Raw genomic sequence first — 12191 nt, 5'->3', positions numbered from 1 at the left:
ACAGCTTCTCACTAACTTCACAGAGCAGCTTCAGGTTACAACTCTATAATCTAAGGAACTAGCTCTAGTACTTCAACTCCAACGATACACTATAACTGTTATATTTACTCTCCAAGAAGTCACAACAACTTCTTGTTACAACTCTCGCAGACTCACTTTCAAACTTAGAATTATTACAATTCAATAATGATTCCAATTTACTTTAACAATAAATTTATTTAGACTGAAAACCTGACCCTAGTTCTTCTTTCTTCTGCTATTGTACGCTCCTTCTGCCACTTCTTGCCTTTTGCTGAAAACAACGATATTCATTGTGTGCAAAATCTAAAGTTTCATTTTTCAATTTTCTCCTTTTATAGTCATCCTGTTTTGCGCGTCCTGAAAATCCTAATTGAGTCCGTAAGATGCTCTTCAATAGATCGGCTACTCCTTTTATATAACCTTACGTGGATTCTAATTTATTCTCACGTGACTTTATTGTGATGATTATTTTTAGAATTTGATCTGCGTTTTCAATCATCAAAAACTACTTTTGTTAAATATTGACTTGTCATCGGAAAGTATGACAGAAAAAGTTCCTTTCAGGATCAATTCTGCATATAAATATTGAATTATATTTGCTACAACCTCTTATCCTTTTTAGGACGAATTTTAGGTATATATATACATTTTCCAGCCATACTAAGAGCTAATTCATTGTTAGCAGTAAACAATACTTAACGTCTGAATTTTCTTGAACAAATTAAACGAATCATGGATATGCGTTCTTTAAACTCACACAATTGGTGTTCTAATTTGGTAATTAATTCATGTGAATAATGCGATACTTTTTAATGATTTTCTTTATTGCAATCAAATTTTTTATTACATAAGCAATGGGGGAAGATAAAATTTGGGAGGGAATAATTACAAGGTGGAGAATAGCTAGAACCTCACCAACAAGGTGAAAGTTCACACACCCAACTAATTGGGTATTATAAAAATTCCAAGAAATTTTATTGTTAACAAGAAGTAAATACATACCTGGATATAGATGAAAGGACGCCAACAACCCCGTTGATAGAAGATGCTTAATACGTCACATTTTCAAAACATCATTCAGGCTTATACAAAAAAGCTAGTAAATTAGAATGTAATGTTGATATTTGAATAGTTTTATTTACATAAAACAATTTGAAATTATCGATTGATTTTCCAAATGTTATATAATGCTAAATAAAAGTACTCATCTTATGTACTTGAAATAAAGTGAGCAAGATCAACAACAGTCTTAAGAATTTCGAAATAAGCGATGATAAAATGAGTACTTTCACTTACTATTATATGAAGATTCAAAAAATTGATCAATAACACTTATAAATAATACCATTTGATGAAAGTAACATTATTACATCATGAACATCAAATTCACTAGCCTTTTGGATAAGCATGAACAAGTTTTGAAATGTGACATATTATTACCTTCATTTATATAAAGTATAGAGCAATATTTTCGAAGAAAGGATGTTTATAAGAAATGAAATATCAAGATTATTTGTAAGCATCACAATTTTTTTTTTACGACGAAGCATTAACTTTCTAACATAAAATTGTAATTAAATCAAATCTTTTCCTTGGAAAAAAATTATAGAAGCAAAATGAAATAGATATGATATATATTTGTGATGAGATATGAACTTTAAATTTAAATAGGTAAATTATTGATGAATTTACCTAATGCTAGGTTAGCGTTTGACCATATATTTCAGAATATTTTGGGTAAATTATTTTTTAGTAAAATTTTGCCATGTGTTTGACCACAAATTTCTAAATCTTTGTCATTTATGGGGGAAGTTTTGCCATGTGTTTGGCTACAACTTTACAAATATTTTTGGCAAGTCATTATTGGGTGAAGTTTTATCATGCGTTTGGCCACAAATTTTTTTGGGAGATATATTTGACTTTTTTTTAAAAATAAAATATTTTATACCTATAAGTTCTAAGAATTTATTAAAAATACTCATAAGTTTGTATTGTCATTTTATAATGAAAATATTTCGTGTAAAGTAATGACAACGAACATAAATAATATGAGTTCGAAAAAAGAAGAAGAAAACAATATGAAAATACCATTAGTTTGTGTACGAGAAACTTCTATTACTACTAGTAATTGGAAGTTACTTCGGAGAGTAAGCTCGGATAAAAATTGTATAAAATATATATATAACGGTATAATTTTGTACAACAAACTAGGATGAACTTTAGTCTAAAATTATAAATGTTGGGTGTTTTATAAAATATTATAGTTTTTGATAATTTTTAAATTTTTTAAAAATTCGCGAATACAAAAATCTGGCTCAAATTCTATTGTTTTTCTAAAACTTGGAAACTTGGGATAACCAATTATATGACCGAACACTAGTTACCAATTTTTTTCAAATTTTTTCCCAAACATACTTTTCTTACTTTTGGATTACTAGATTATGATTAGTAAATGAAAATGTAATTGGAAGGAACATTAATTAAAATATAAAAATCTTCAAACATTATTTATAGCAACCAAATCAAAGTCTCAACTTATCTTTGATTAAAGGTATCCCATGAGATTAAAGGTTTATTAAATTAAATATTCCTCTTATATAATCTAATTTCTGAATACATCTCTTGTATTATCAAATATAAACCTTACACCATTTATACTATGAAAATATCATACACTTATACTCTCTATGAGTTAAAGCCATGACTAAATATATTAGTAAAAGATTGACTAAAATTATTAATGACACAAATTACTTTATAGAATATTTCAATTATTATTAGTAATTTTCTCGCAATTAAATCATACAAGTTATTTTATTTTTATTTAGTTATAATATTTTATTATATAATATTTAAAGGTTTGACTTAGTTATTAACAAAGTGGTTGAAAATCACTAGATCTATGATTTTTCCCATCTTCTACCATTGTGAATAGAGTTATCTAGTACTTATTACTTGTATAAGGTAACGTATATTCCGTGAAATTAGTTAAGATACACATAAAATTGACTTGGTCACCACAATTATCAATATATATATATACTAATAAAATATTCAAGGGTGTGACCTAGTGATAAAATAAAGTGGGTTAAAAATCATAAGATCTGTTGAAATAAAATTTGAGTTCGATTTTAAAGTATAACATTAACAATACTATATTTATTAAAAGATAAGTGAAAGAATGAAATTATGAATATAAACACACAAATATATATTTATATACAAATACACCTAATTCATGTTGAAAACTTTGGGCAATGGTACTTTGAAAATCGCGTTGACATAAAATTGAGAATTTAACCGGGTAATTTCTTTTATTTTCCGCTCATTATTCATTTATAATTATAAACTAAAAATCAACATGTGTCATCCAAATCGAACATTGAATTTGATAGAGAAAATGAATATAATTTTAACAATTGAATTTATGTGAAGATTGAAAAAGATAAGTAAAAAAGTTAAAGGATATGAAACATGGAAAGGAGAATATTATTACTCGAAAAAGTTGATTAAATTGTTTTTGGTGAAAGTGAAGAAATTTGTATCACCAATTTGTATAAGATCTTGGTTCTTGTAGTACTTTAACATAACTTTGTAACACAAAATAACAAAATTTTATTGGGGAAAGCCTCCTTACTCAAGGGAACAAAAATCATGACCTACATCGTCTAGGATTTTCAACAACTTCTCACTAACTTCATAGAACAACTTCAAATTACAACTCTATAATCTAAGGAACTAGCTCTAGTACCTCAACTCCAACGATTTACTATAACTGCTATATTTACTCTCCAATAAGTCACAATTACAACTCTCACAGACACACTTTCAAACTTAGAATTATTACAACTCAATAATGATTCCAATTTACTTTAACAATAAACTTATTTAGACTGAAAACCTGACTCTAGTTCTTCTTTCTTCTGCCATTGTACGCTCCATCTGCCACTTCTTGCCTTTTGCTGAAAACAGCGATATTCATTGTGTGCAAAATCTAAAATTTCATTATTCAACAGTCATCCCCTTTTGCGCGTCCTGAAAATCCCAATTGAGTCCGTAAGATGCTCTTCAATAGGTCGGCTACTCATTTTTATAGAACCTTACGTGGATTCCAATTTATTATCACACGACTTTATGGTGATAATCATTTTTAGAATTTGATCTGCGTTGTCAATCATCAAAAACTGCTTTTGTTAAATATTGACTTGTCATCAGAAAGTATGACAGAAAAAGTTCTCTTTAGGATCAATTCTGCATATAAATATTAAATTATATTTGCTACAACCTCTTATACATTTTTTGGACGAATTTTAGATATATATATATATATATATATATATATATATATATCTGGCCATACTAAGAGCTAATTCGTTGTCAGTAGTAAAAAATACTAAACATTTGAATTTTATTGAACAAATTAAACTAATCATGGATATGCGCTCTTTAAACTCACCCAATCGGTGTTCTAATTTGGTAATTAATTCATGTGAATAATGCGATACTTTTTTTTAATGATTTTCTTTATTGCAATCAATTTTTTTTAATACATAAGCAATGAAAGAAGATAAAATTTGGGAGGGAATAATTACAAGGTGGAGAATAGCTAAAACCTTCACCAACAATGTAAAAGTTCACATACCCAACTAATTGGGTATTATCAAAATTCCAATAAATTTTATTGTTAACAAGAAGTAAATCCATACCTGGATATAGATGAAAGGACGCCAACAACCCCGTTGATAGAAGATGATCAATACGTCACATTTTCAAAACATCATTCAGGCTTATCCAAAAAAGCTAGTAAATTAGAATGTAATGTTGATATCCGAATAATGTTATTTCATAAAACAATTTGAAATTATCGATTGATTTTCAAAATGTAATATAATGCAAAATAAAAGTACTCATCTTATGTACTTGAAATAAAGTGAGCAAGATCAACAACAATTTTAAGAATTTCGAAATAAGCGATAATAAAATGAGTACTTTCACCTACTATTAGATCAAGATTAAAAATTGATCAATAACTACTTATAAATAATACCATTTGATGAAAATAACATTATTCCATCATGAACATCAAATTCACTAGCCTTTTGGATAAGCATGAACAAGTTTTGAAATGTGACATATTATCACCTTCATTTATATAAAGTATAGATCAATATTTTCGAAGAAAGGATGTTTATAAGGAATGAAATAACAAGATTATTTGTAAGCATCACAATTTTTTTTTACGACGAAGCATTAACTTTCTAACCTAATATTGTAATTAAATCAAATCTATTTCATGGAAAAAAAATTATAGAAGCAAAATGAAATTGATATGATATATATTTGTGATGAGATATGAACTTTAAATTTAAATAGGTAAATTATTGATGAACTTACCTAATGCTAGGTTAGCATTTGACCATATATTTCCAAATATTTTGGGTAAATTATATTTTAGTAAAATTTTGCCATGTGTTTGACCACAAATTTCTAAATCTTTATCATTTATGGGTGAAGTTTTGCCATGTGTTTGGCTACAAATTTACAAATATTTTTGGCAAGTCATTATTGGGTGAAGTTTTGCCATGCGTTTGGCTACAAATTTACAAATGTTTTTAGCAAGTCATTATTGGGTGAAGTTTTGTCATGGGTTTGGCCATAGATTTTTTTGGGAGATATATTTGAATTTTAAGAAAAAAACAAATATGATTTATACATATAAGTTCTAAAAATTTATTAAAAATACTCATAAGTTTGTATTTTCATTTTATAATGAAAATGTTTTGTGAAAATCTATGACCACGAACATTATTAATATGAGTTCAAAAAAAGAAGAAGAAAACAAAATGAAAATACCATTGATTTGTATACGAAAAACTACTATTACTATTTGTAATTGAAAGTGACTTTGGAAAGTAAGCTCGGATAAAAATTGTATAAAATATGTCTATAACGGTATAAATTTTGTACAACAAACTAGGAATGAAATTTAGTCTAAAATTATAAATGTTGGGTGTTTTATAAAATATAAAAGTTTAGGATAATTTTTAAATCTTTTAAAATTCGCGAATACTAAAATCTGGCTCAAATTATATTTTTTTCTAAAACTTGAAATCTTAGGATAACCATATGACCAAACACTATTTACCAATTTTTAAATAAATTTTTCTCAATATAATTTTCTTACTTTTGGATTAGTAGGTTATGATTAGTAAATGAAAATGTAATTGGAAGGAATATTAGTTAAAATATCAAAATCTTCAAACATTATTTATAGCAACCAAATTAAAATCGCAGCTTATATTTGATTAAAGGTATCCCATAAGATTAAAGATTTATTAAATTCAATATTACTCTAATATAATCTAATTTTTGAATACATCTCTTGTACTTTAAAATATAAACACTTACACCATTTATATTATGAAAATATTATACACTTATACTTTCTATGAGTTAAAGCCATGACTAAATATATTAGTAAAAGATTGAGTAAAATTATTAATGACACAAATTACTTAATAGGATATTCCTATTATTATTAGTAATTTTCTCGCACTTAAAGCATACAAGTTATTTTAATTTTATTTAGTTATAATATTTTATTATATAATATTTAAAGGTGTGACCTAGTCATTAGCAAAGTGATTGAAAATCACCAGATCTATGATTTTTCCCATTTTCTAGCATTGTGAATAGAGTTATCTAGTCCTTATTACTGGTATAAGGTAACATATATCCCATGAGATTAGTTAAGATACACATAAAATTGACTTGGTCACCACATTTATCAAAATATATATAAATAAAATATTCAAGGGTGTGACCTAGTGATAAAATAAAGTGAATTAAAAATCACGAGATCTGTTAAATAAAATTTGAGTTCGATTTTAAAGTGTTCATTAACAATACTATATTTATTTATTAAAAGACAAGTCAAAGAATGGAATTATGAATATAAGCACACAAATATAAATTTATATATAAATACACCTAATTCATTTTGAAAACTTTGGGCAATGGTACTTTCAGAAACGCGTTGACTTAGTTTAAAAATTGAGAATTCAATAGTATAATTTCTTTTACTTTCCGCTAATTATTCGTTTATAATTATAAATTTAAAATCAACATGTCTCATCCAAATCGAACATTGAATTTGATAGAGAAAATGAATATAACTTTAACAATTGAAGTCATGTGAAGATTGAAAAAGATAAGTGAAAAAGTTAAACGATATGAAACTTGGAAAGGAAAATATTATAACTCAAAAAAGTTGATTAAGTTGTTCTTGGTGAAAGTGAAGAAACCTGTATCACCAATTCGATATAAGAACCTGGTTCTTGTAGTACTTTAGCATAACTTCATAACACAAAATAACAAAATTTTATTGGGGAAATCCTCCTTACTCAAGGAAAGAATAATCTTGACCTACATCGTGTAGAATTTTCAACAACCTCCAAGAAGTCACAACAACTTCTTGTTACAACTCTCACAGACTCACTTTCAAACTTAGAATTATTACAACTCAAAAATGATTCCAAGTTACTTTAACAATAAACTTATTTAGAATGAAAATCTGGCTCTAGTTCTTCTTTCTTCTGCCATGGTACGCTCCTTCTGCCACTTCTTGCCTTTTGCTGCAAACAACGATATTCTTTGTACGCAAAATCTAAAGTTTCATTATTCAACTTTCTCCTTTTATAGTCATCATGTTTTGCGTGTCCTAAAACCCTAATTGAGTCAGAAAGTAGCTCTTCAATAGGTCGGCAACTCCTTTTATAGAACCTTATGTGGATTCTAATTTATTCTCATGCGACTTTACTTGGTAATCATTTTTAGAATCTCATCTGCGTTGTCAATCATCAAAAAATGTTTTTGTTGAATGTTGACTTGTCATCAGAAAGTATGACAGAAAAGTTCTCTTTAGGATCGACTATGCATTTAAAGTATAACCTACATAAATCCCATAGTGTAAAATCTAAATTACATTCTATCCCTATTTTTTTCTATTTTACAAAAATACCTTAAAATAGAAGTTATTCAGATACATAAGTTTCATTCGGATACATTATATGTGATACATTGCAAAAGCTGGTAGTAACACCTTTTAAGGAAAATAGTTGGCTGTTGCGCTTTATTAGGAAAATTAACCTAAAATTGATTTTATATTCCACGATTCAGGCATAAGTGATTGTTATCAATCCATCACAATCTGTAACAGATTCATATCTTTCAAAATTAAAATTTACATCATCTCCATCAAGCCACCATTGCTGCCCATATCGTGAAGAATTTAAATTAATCAACAATATTGACTGATACATATTAATATATATCGATTTTGTTGAGAGAATCAGGAATTTGGGTAAGCGAGATGAATTATGAAGGTTACAAAATTGATGAAATTGTTGTTGGACAATCGATTTCATTTATGAATCTCAAAGCCGCCATTTCAATCGAGTTGGAGATCGATGAGATTAGGTAAATCTTGAAAATCAAATACATCGTCAAAGGTCATAACTCATCTCCACTGAAAATTAAGTAATTAAGAGGGGATCCTTGACAGGTGCTCAGGTCATCATCATTAATTATCCTGGTCAGATTGGAATTGGATATTCACTAATGCTCGACTGCCACACTTCCCACATTGCTGTAAAGTTTGCTGAGATCTTGACCAACATTGACATGAGCTCAGGTAAGGAACTCGAAAATGAAGCGAAGTTTTTGAAGAATGGTGATGCTGGTATGGTTAAGATGATTCACACCAAGCCTATGGTTGTTGAGACCTTTGCTGAGTACCCAACATTGGGTCGTTTTTGTAACATCTCGCAACTTGAAATAGCTAGAAAGAAGCTAAGAACTTGAAATAATCATTTTTGGAAAGTATAAGGAAATCTGGAAATTTTTAAGTAATGTAAAGTTGAGATTTTGGTCAACTTCAATAGACCATAACACCTAGCTCATGATGAGTTAGGTGTATTTCCAGATATGGTTGGAAAGCTCTTGGATTTATCTTTCCAACTCCTCCGAGTTTGCATGATTCGTAGTTTGTATGAGTGAGTTACATCCTTTGTAAGTTGGGCTGTTCGAATGAAGAAATGCCCAATCCGGAATTTAAAAGGGTAGTTCGGTCTTTTCCTTACCCAATTAATTAAATCCGTTTTTAGTAAATTAAGTGGGGTCAAAAACTGAGTTAGTTCAGTTTACGCTTTTGAGAAATAGAGTTAGGGCTTTTGGAGAAAGAACGCAAAAGAAAGGAGAAAAGGAAAAGCAAGATTCGCCAAGAACGATCGATTTTGGTTGTGGATTCGCCAAGGAATTGATCCTACAAGGTATGTGAGTCTCTCATAGCGTTGGGTTAATTCACTCACGCGCCAAACATGTTTAGTTTCAGCGCAATTCGTCCTAAAAGAGTTTGAAAGTTGATGTTCTTGACATGAATTCTTGAATTTGAATGTTGTTCTTGAATTGGGTTGAATTGTGGAGTTTCTGAGATCTTTACATTGTGTTTTAGAGTTACTTTGAGTTAGGTTCTTGAGTACATACGCTGGGGTATCAGGATCTAAAACGAATTTAAGGAAGATAATCGAATTTAGATGGTTTGAGGCTGAAAAACGAAGAAGGAAAAAGTGGAGTAAGGTTCATGAAACAAGTCCGCGATGCGGACTTGTTCCCCCTGTGAACAAAAATCTGCTCCGCGTCGCGGAGAGGACGCGGACTCCTCTGTCTCAAATTAAATTTCGCGACCATTTATTTAGAAACACCTCCGCGTTGCGGACTTGTTCCAAGACGGTGATTTCGTAACTTTTCTCAAGTTTAGCTATTCGAAATCATTCCTAAACATCAATAGACCTTTCCTATCACAAAACATAATCCATGAATCCATAATTCAATTCAAGGAAAGTCAAGAGTCAATTCAAGTAAAGTAAGAGTCAAGTCAAGTGAAGTCATCAAAGTTTTCAAGAGTCTTTTGCAAATGTTTCAACTTTGTTTTAAGTTAAGCAAAGAGTAAAGAGTTGAGTTCATTTCTCAGAAAGCTATTAGGGAACTAAGTATTCCCAAAGAATTTATAAATGTTTTCACATTTGAGCAAGAAAAGGGAAAATCAATTCCAATATAGCCTTTGAGCTATGTTTTGAGTAATTATCTCAAATCGCAGAAAGAAGTATGTTTTAAACATAAAGAGCTAGTATCATATTTTGGGAGTAGTATTGAGCACCGACATGGGGATGCGAGTTCACATTAACTTAAATCTCCATAAACCATGTAGTCATCATGGGTATTAATGGGTCATACTTTTTAGATGATCACATAAGTTAAGCTAGTGGATCCACTAAGTTAAGCGTTCTATATAAAGGCAAAGTATAGGATAGTTTTGGCAGCGTGGGCAAGACGTTGTATCACCACTTAGGCTCATAGTGGTGGTTGTCGGTTAGAGAATCTCCCATAGAAATTATATTTCTTTATTATATGAGTAAAGTTGGGTTTGTCCTTGCATTTCTTTAACGAACTAAGTTGCTTTTGGTGTTTTATAAAGATTTTTCATATATTGCATGTGTTCATTGCTTTATCCTGAGTAAAGTTATTCACGAGTTGAGAAGAGCCAAGGTAAGAGTTTCTTTCATAATCTTTTCAAGCCTTTGTATTGTTTAGCATTCCAACTCGCTTATTCGTACATTTAATGTACTGATGCCAGTTGGCCTGCATCGTCTTATGATGCAGACACATGTAATCAGGATCAGCATCGAGCACCTCGTTGGTCCAGCTTGAGCACTCCGAGTCTGTGGTGAGCCTCCTTGCATCCGGAGGACTCCTTTATTTGATTTCTAGTTTAGTTCATTAAGATGTTGTGGGGTTGTCCCAACATCCCTCTCAGTTGTTTTAGAGGCTTCATGGACAGTCAATTATTAGTTCTTTAGTCTTCTCATTTTATATTATGTTAAGACTTGGGTTGCCATTTTGGTCAAGTTGAATGTTTAATTATTCTGACATTCTAAGTTATACTATTAAGTTATTTAAGTAAGTTCATTTGATCATTGTAATCATGCTTAAAGTCTTCCGCTGAGTTAAGTAAGTCAGGCCAAGGGTTCGCTTGAGGCCAGCAATGGTCTTCGAGTGCCGACCACGTCCAGGGTGTAGGGTTAGGGCGTGACAAACTTGGTATCAGAGCAGAGAGTTCAAGAGTCCTAAGGACTCTATGAAGCCCTTTCTGTAGAGCCCTAGTTATCGGTGTGAAGCGCGCTACATCTATAATTAGGAAGTTGTAACCTTTAGGAACTATCTCACTTCTTTCATACTCATTTCGTGCGTTAGAGTTTAATCTCTAAAAGTTTTCATCTAATTCGTGCTTGTGCGTGTTTCAGATAATCATGCCTCCACGAAGAGCTGTCAGAGGTCGTCCTACGAGACGCAATGTTGAGGAACAAGAGTTACCAAATGCACCTGAAGTGCAAAAGCAAGGAGAAGTCACTAATGCTGAGTTCCGTGAGGTTATCCGGATGTTGAGCCAAACAGGTCGGGCAGCAAAGAAGAGCTCGACAAGAAGAGGCTGACACTTCAAGGATTCGTGAGTTCTTGAGGATGAATCCTCCAAGTTTCACTGGTTCAAGCACTACTGAGGACCTAGAGAACTTCGTTGAGGAACTGAAAAAGGTGTTTGAGGTGATGCATGTTGTTGATAATGCGAGAGTTGAGCTAGCTGCATATCAGATGAAGAATGTTGTTAGGACTTGGTTTGATCTGTGGAAAGGGGGTAGAGCCGATGATGCACCACCTGTGAGTTGGGCATGTTTTGAAGGGGCTTTGTTGGGGAGTTTCTTTCCCGAGAACTGAAAGAGGCCAAGGTACGTGAGTTCCTCACACTTAAGCAAGATTCTTTGAGTGTGCATGAGTATGGGTTGAAGTTCACCCAACTGTCTCTCTATGCTTCTGAAATGGTTGCGGACATGAGGAGTATGATGAGTTTGTTTGTTGCTGGGTTGGGCCGTCTATCAAGCAAGAAGGGCGGGGCAACAATGCTTATTGGGGACATGGACATTTCGAGGTTGATGGTTTATGTGCAGCAGGTGGATGAACAAAAGCTGAGAGACAGGGAAGAGTTCAAAAATAAAAAAATGAAGACATGAAATGAGTCTGGGCAGCAGAAGGGTAATGTGAATCGCCAGTCTTTTCAG

Source organism: Solanum verrucosum, unplaced genomic scaffold, assembly GCF_900185275.1.
Source record: "Solanum verrucosum unplaced genomic scaffold, falcon-dt-bn FXZP01000151.1, whole genome shotgun sequence".
NCBI lineage: Eukaryota > Viridiplantae > Streptophyta > Magnoliopsida > Solanales > Solanaceae > Solanum > Solanum verrucosum.
This window is presented reverse-complemented; position numbering follows the sequence as displayed.